The sequence below is a fragment of the Oncorhynchus mykiss genome, chromosome Y (assembly GCF_013265735.2).
Source record: "Oncorhynchus mykiss isolate Arlee chromosome Y, USDA_OmykA_1.1, whole genome shotgun sequence".
Lineage (NCBI taxonomy): Eukaryota > Metazoa > Chordata > Actinopteri > Salmoniformes > Salmonidae > Oncorhynchus > Oncorhynchus mykiss.
In genome coordinates, this window is record NC_048593.1 from 2,375,954 (window position 1) to 2,383,357 (window position 7,404).

At 40.6% G+C, this 7,404-nt stretch overlaps 2 non-coding genes across 2 annotated transcripts; both read right to left on the reverse strand.

Moving 5' to 3' along the window:
* Positions 1–84: 84 nt before the first annotated feature.
* LOC118945667 lies at positions 85–201 on the reverse strand. The gene has a single exon (XR_005040782.1). It is a non-coding gene; the product is annotated as a U5 spliceosomal RNA (small nuclear RNA).
* Positions 202–1,911: 1,710 nt separating this feature from the next.
* trnaa-ugc lies at positions 1,912–1,983 on the reverse strand. Its single transcript has one exon. It is a non-coding gene; the product is annotated as a tRNA-Ala (tRNA).
* Positions 1,984–7,404: the final 5,421 nt, after the last annotated feature.

Consider the following 7,404-nt stretch of genomic DNA (forward strand, 5'->3'; position numbering starts at 1 on the left):
GTGTTTTTTGGAAAAAGTCGCTAATGCGTCTTTAAGTCACTATCCTGGCCCATCTCTGTCAATTTCTCTTGAAACAAGATACCGGGCTCTGCAAGAAGCAAAGCCGCTCCAAAAATACATTGAACTCGTAAGTGTTCCTCTCCACGGAAGTCTTTAGTAAAAGGCGAAAGGCTTGTGCGTAATGAAGAGAAACCAGAGTCGTATGGAAGTCAAGAGGTCCGGGGCCCGAGACACACTCTGTGCACTCTAGGCAGGGTTTCCGCGGGTGCTCCCGGAACCCACTCTTCAGAGAGAGAGAGAGAGAGAGAGAGAGACACACACACACACAAACACAATCCTAGCCCATTTTTTTTTATTATTATTTTTTTTTAAGTAAAATGGCAGGAAACGGGGGACCCCATTGAAGGGCGCTTCGCCTTTCTTTCAGTTTGAATGTTTCTTTCCTTCTCTTCTTCTGCTAGCTAGCTAGCTAGCCAGCCAGCTGGTGTAAAACAGGAGAGTGAGAACAAATCATGGACGCTGGACAGAGTGTAATCAAGTATAGCAAGAAGACAGTTTATTGAGTCAAAAGATATCGTGTCCTGCAGTTTAACGTGCACGGACCCTATTCCTTTGGCTCAGAAGGAGTCAGCCCAGAAAGGGGTGCTTAGCCAGAGTTTACAACAGAATGTATACACAGAATAATGTAGGTGGAGTCTCGTCGTGTTGGTCTTCTGACTGGGCCTGAAGAGTTGGAGGCGGGCCTGCTTCTAGCCAGAGCAGGAGCCCCATTGGTGCACAGCAAAGTCCTTTGCTCACGTCACCCGACCAGTAGGGGGGGGGTGGAGTGTGAGTGTGCGTTGCTCATGAGATGTATGTGTGTCAAGGAAGCGTGGATTTAGGGACTGCGCAGGAGTGCATGCAAGGGTCAATGTCAGTGAGATAGTTTGGCACTCTAAGCTCGTTAGTGTTGCAGGATGTTCTTTGTATTTTACAGGGGAGTATATTTGCGTGATGGCAGCTGTGTGTCCTTCGGATAATCATGTTATTGCACGTAGGCTCTAAACTTGACTGAGGACACTGGGCCCAGAGTTATCTGAGGGCATCCGGTTTAACCAGAGCTTTGGAGAACTCTTTGGAGAACTCATCAGAGAATTTGTGGATTAACTTCAGAGCGCATGCATTTCAAGTATTAGCTCTACCGTAGAGGAACATCCCCTTACTATATAATAGCAGGGTTGCCATTTGGAGAAAACTTTTTTTTCTTCAAAGTCCTCCAGTGAAAGAACCTTCCCATGGTACCAGCTATCTTTCAGTAATGCACAGATTGGATTTGAACCCATGATCTTCGGTTTACAAGACCGACGCCTTACCGCTTGGCCACCATGCCACTCTATGCTGCAAGATATTTATCAACATTCTGGAAAGTAGTAGTTGTGTAATGTGAATTTGGCACACAAATAACATCTCTGTTTCCTGTGAGAATTTTAACATTCTGAAAAGTAGGAGTTGTGTAATGTGAATTTGGCACACAAATACTCAGTGGAGAACCTTGGGATTGAACCAAGGACCTCATACTAAAATAGCATGCACTCCCCCTCTGAGCTTCGATCCCATTTTATTTGCAGATAAAATGCAATATTAATACAATGTACTTTTTATATACACCACTCCATTGAAACTACAATGAAATGATAGCAGCAATTCTAAATACAAGCAAGTATGGACAGTCATCTAACCCATGAACTTCAGTTTTTGAAAATGATGCAATTGAAGTTGGCAACCATGCCACTTCTGTTCCATAAATGTACGAACAGGGATTGAACACATGTTCTTCAGATTACAAGAGCAAATTATTTAGCACATCTCTGTTTCCTGTTGAGAATTTCAACATTCTGGAAAGTAGGAGATGGGCCATTGCAAAAATTTTAATGGAGAAGCTGGGGATTGAACCCAGGAGCTCATACATGCAAAACATGCGCTCTACCACTGAGCTACATCCCCTTTCACCTATAATTAACCAGGTAAGCTAGTTGAGAACAAGTTTTAATATTCAACTGCGACCTGGCCAAGATAAAGCAAAGCAGCGCAACACAAACAACAACACAGAGTTACAGATGGAATAAACAAGCGTACAATCAATAACACAATAGAATAAAAAAAAGAAAGTCTATATACAGTGCGTGCAAATGGAGGTAAGGCAATAAATAGGCCATAGTAGCGAAGTATTTACAATTTAACAAATTAACACTGGAGTGATAGATGAGCAGATGATGATGTGCAAGTAGAAATACTGGTGTGCAAAGAGCAGAAAGTATATTAAAACAATATGGGGATGAGGTAGGTAGATTGGGTGGGCTATTTACAGATAGGCTTTGTACAGCTGCAGTGATCAGTTAGCTGCTCAGATAGCCAGAAATTAAAATTAAACAACCACGAAGGGACTCGAACCCTCAATCTTCTGATTCGAAGTCAGACGCCTTATCCATTAGGGCACGCAGTCTATGTGATACAGCCCTATTTGACATTATACAGACTTTGCTATGCAACCATAGACATAAAAATTGTGAACCTGTCCGAATGAGGAAAGCTAGTGATTTTTAACAAGTACAAAGATACTCTTTCCTTCAATCTTTCGCTGCAGATTCAGACACAATCATTCTCAGGCCTTGCAGTCTTAGATTATTAAAGTTGAACAACAATGTCCAAGCTTTTCAAAGCAACAAGAACAATGCCTTATTTTGGGAAATTGCAAACATGTACGAATTAGCTGAGCCAATGAAATTAAATGACCCTATTTGACATCATACAGACTTTGCTATGCAACAGTAGACATAAAGTTTTGAACCTGTCCGAATGAGGAAAGCTAGTGATATTTAACAAGTAAGAAGAGACCTTTTCCCTCAATCTTGCGATGCAGAATCAGACACAATAATTCTCAGGCCTTGCAATATTAGATTATTAAACATGAATAACAATGTCTTACATGTTCTAAGCAACAAGAACAATGCCTTATTTTAGGAAATTGCAAATATGTACAAATTAGCTGAGCTAATGAAGTTAAATGACCCTATTTGACATCATACAGACTTTGCTGTGCAACAGTAGACATCAAAGATGTGAACCTGTCCAAATGAGGAAAGCTAGTGATATTTAACAAGTAAGAAGAGACCTTTTCCCTCAATCTTGCGATGCAGAATCATACACAATATTTCTCAGGCCATGCCGTCTTAGATTATTAAAGTTGAATAACAATGTCCAAGCAACAAGTCCAATGCCTTATTTCGGGAAATTGCAAAGATGTTCAAATTAGCTGAGCTAATGAAATTAAAAGACCACGAAAGGAATCAAACACTTAAACTTCTGAATCGAAGTCAGACGCCTTATCCATTAGGCCACCCACTCTCCGTAGTCCATCCCTATTTGACATCATACAGACTTTGCTTAGCAACAACAGACATCAAAGTTGTGAACCAGACACAATAATTCTCAGGCCGTGCAATTTTAGATTATTAAAGATGAATAACAACGTCTTAGCTTTTCAAAGCAACAAGAACAATGCCTTATTTTGGGAAATTGCAAACATGTCCATATTAGCTGATTTAATTAAATTAAACGACCCTATTTGACATCATACAGACTTTGCTATGCAACAGTAGACATCAAAGTTGTGAACCTGTCCGAATGAGGAAAGCTAGTGAACCTGTCCGAATGAGGAAAGCTAGTGATATTTAACAAGTAAGAAGATACCTTTTCCCTCAATCTTGCGATGCAGAATCAGACACAATAATTCTCAGGCCTTGCAATATTAGATTATTAAAGATGAATAACAATGTCTTAGCCTTTCAAAGCAACAACACCAATGCCTTATTTCGGGAAATTGCAAACATGTCCATATTAGCAGATTTAATTAAATTAAACGACCACAAAAATGCCTCAAAACCTCAATTTTCTGTTTCGAAGTAAGACGCCTTATCCACGAGGCAACACCTTCTACTCCATATTCTCCGATATGACATCAAACAGACGTTGCTTAGCAACAACAGACATCAAAATTGTGAACCTATCCGAATGAGGAAAGCTAGTGATATTTTACAAGTACAAAGATACTCTTTCCTTCAATCTTGCGATGCAGAATCAGACACAATATTTCTCAGGCCTTGCAGTCTTAGATTATTAAAGTTGAACAACAATGTCCAAGCTTTTCAAAGCAACAAGACCAATGCCTTATTTAGGGAAATTGCAAACAAGTACGAATTAGCTGAGCTAATGAAATTAAACGACCCTATTTGACATCATTCAGACTTTGCTATGCAACAGTAGACATCAAAGTTGTGAACCTGTCCGAATGAGGAAAGCTAGTGATATTTAACAAGTAAGAAGATACCTTTTCCCTCAATCTTGCGATGCAGAATCAGACACAATAATTCTCAGGCCTTGCAATATTAGATTATTAAAGATGAATAACAATGTCTTAGCCTTTCAAAGCAACAACACCAATGCCTTATTTCGGGAAATTGCAAACATGTCCATATTAGCAGATTTAATGAAATTAAACGACCATGAAAATGTCTCAAAACCTCAATTTTCTGTTTCGGAGTAAGACGCCTTATCCACGAGGCAACACCTTCTACTCCATATTCTCCTGATGGCTCTGCTAGATGACATGTTTGGCCAGCAGCTGGCCTGGTACTTTAACCCAGAGTCTCTGGTCACTGAGCTCTCCAGCCTCCTGGAGTACCACTTGGAGAACCTCATGGCCAGCATGTAGTCCTACTGCAGGGACCATACTCCTTTCTCCTTCTCTCTCTCTCTTTTGAAGGAATTGAGGACTTGAAGTGCTTTGTTGAACCCTGATTAGTTAACACCCATTAATTTAATGTATTCTCTTGTTTTCTCTCCCCACAGGATTCTTGTGACACTTTGCCACCCAACAGGGATCTAGATACCAATGTACTACATTACTTTGCACTGAATTTGACATTTTTAAAATAAAATAAGTATTTTCATCTATTTGATTTCATGACCATTTCCTCTTCCTAGAGGTATAATGCTAATATTAGATTATTACATGAACAATTATGCTTTATTATCGGCATATGGAAATAAAAAACAAGGTTTAGTTGATTTACAGATACTACAGGCCCACACTTTATATGGTTTTGTACTGTGGTTTGTGATACTGTACTATTTAAAAACATGTAGGATGACATACACTGAACGCACAATAGATTAGGAGCATCTTCCTAATATTGAGTTGCACATCCTTTTCCCCTCAGAACAGCCTCATTTTGTCTGGGCATGGACTCTACAAGCTGCCATAAGCGTTCCACAAGGATGCTGGCCCATGTTGTGTCAAGTTGGCTGGACATCCTTTGGGTGGTGGACCATTCTTGAGACACATGGGAAACTGTTGAGCATAAAAAAAACAGCAGTGTTGCAGTTCTTGACACACTTAACCCGGTGCGCCTGGCACCTACTACCATACCCCATTCAAAGGCAGTTAAATATTTTCTCTTGTCGAATCACCCTCTGAATGACACATACAACCCATGTGTCAATTCTCTCAAGGTTTTAAAATCTTTCTTTAACTCCCCTTCATATACTCTGACTGAAGTGGGTTCAACAAGCACATCAATAAGGGGTCATAGCTTTAACTTGGTCAGTCTATGTCATGGAAAGAGCAGGTGTCCTCGATGTTTTGTATTATCAGTGTGTGTAGTAACCTGGTACAGTACAAAGTATACCACTAGAGGGGATAATTGCTTCAGTCTTGAATGTTACTTCTCACTATCCCTACTCTACATTAACAGTCACCCAAGTTACAATGGCAATCTTAGTTTTTTATATTTGTCATTAATGTCTGAACCATTTACCATCTTTCCCACTGAAACCAGTAATGTTAACGTTCATGTGAGATAGGGTGTAGTAGCGCATACTGACCACTAGTTGGATCATAGTGTGGGTGGTGGAGTTCCTGCAGGAACAGAGGGTAGAGGGATTCTCCATCACAATAGAAGGCAGAGTAACCCGTAGGAGCCAATACCCAGTCCTAATGGAGAGAAATACCATAGAAATCAAATGACAAGATTAGATGAATGACTAGAATAGACTCTTTCAATGAGAAATACATGATAAAGAATAGAAAGAACATACTCTACAATGCACATTTTACACAAATGCCTTGCTTCCATAAAAATACTAACTGTGTGTTACAGCAAATAAGGTGGTACAATGTTAGCTCATGATTATCTATTCAGTACAATGAGTAGTTAAGAGAGATAGAATCTCACCTTCCAGCCTTGTTCACTGAATCTCACATTTCATTCATGTCTCTTACAAGCCTGACGCCCACTGTTGACATGGCTGTGATCTGAAAGGGACCAAAAAATATATGTTATGAACCAGGAAATACTAATGTACACTTTGGATCCATTGGATTTGAAATTAAATGTAAATGCAACTTAAGAAATGTTGTAATTGGGATGAATTAACCCTTTAAACTGTGTATAAAACAAGTTGAACTACAAGACGAAAAACCAGTGTTGTCCCCTGACCTTGTATGTACACTGGGCAAGGGCAGGTCATATTTGGGCTTCTTCTTATGGGGGTTGGGTTTCAGGGCGCCTGGGGGGCGACGGGGCCTGGCTGGCCCTGAAGAAGTTGGTTTAGATGAGTACTTGAAGGCTTATATACTCCAACATATATTGGAATGTTGGATGATGATTTCGGGAGAAATCATGGAAAAGGGACCAGACCACTTTTTTTGTTAGTTAACCTAAACAAATCACCACCCTCTATAGAATAACAACAGTGACAACAGTTGACTGCTATTTAAGTAATAGTTTGACTGCCAAATCCATGCATTGGTGTGTGGCCATTGACTTTTATGGAGAGACCGCCCCAAATTTTCTGTGCCATTTCCTGGGCATTTCATTAACTCCACGTTCTAAGTTCTGCGCATCCCAGCGCTTGGAAAAATCAATGGTACAAGACCTAAGATATTGATCTTTTAGGAGGTGCGTAATGGGCTGCAGGGAAGTCAGGCGTAGGAGAGCAGAACTGGTTTATAACCGGAGCAGTTTAATGAGGAGAAAACCAACAGCACCCAGAACAACAAAATAAGGGTTGAAATAACCCATCGCAAACCAGTCTGAAGTGCACATACACTTTACAACAAACAATTCCACACAGAGACATGGGGGGAACAGAGGGTTATATACACGTCAAGCAATGAGGAAATGTAAACCAGGTGTGTGGGAAAACAAGACAAAACAAATGGAAAATGAAAGGTGGATCGGCAATTGCTAGAAGACCGGTGAAGTCTACCGCCGAACGATGCCTGAACAAGGAGAGGAACCGACTTCGGGGGAAGTCGTGACAGTACCCCCCCCCCCCCCCCCCCTTGACGTGGGGCTCCAGCAG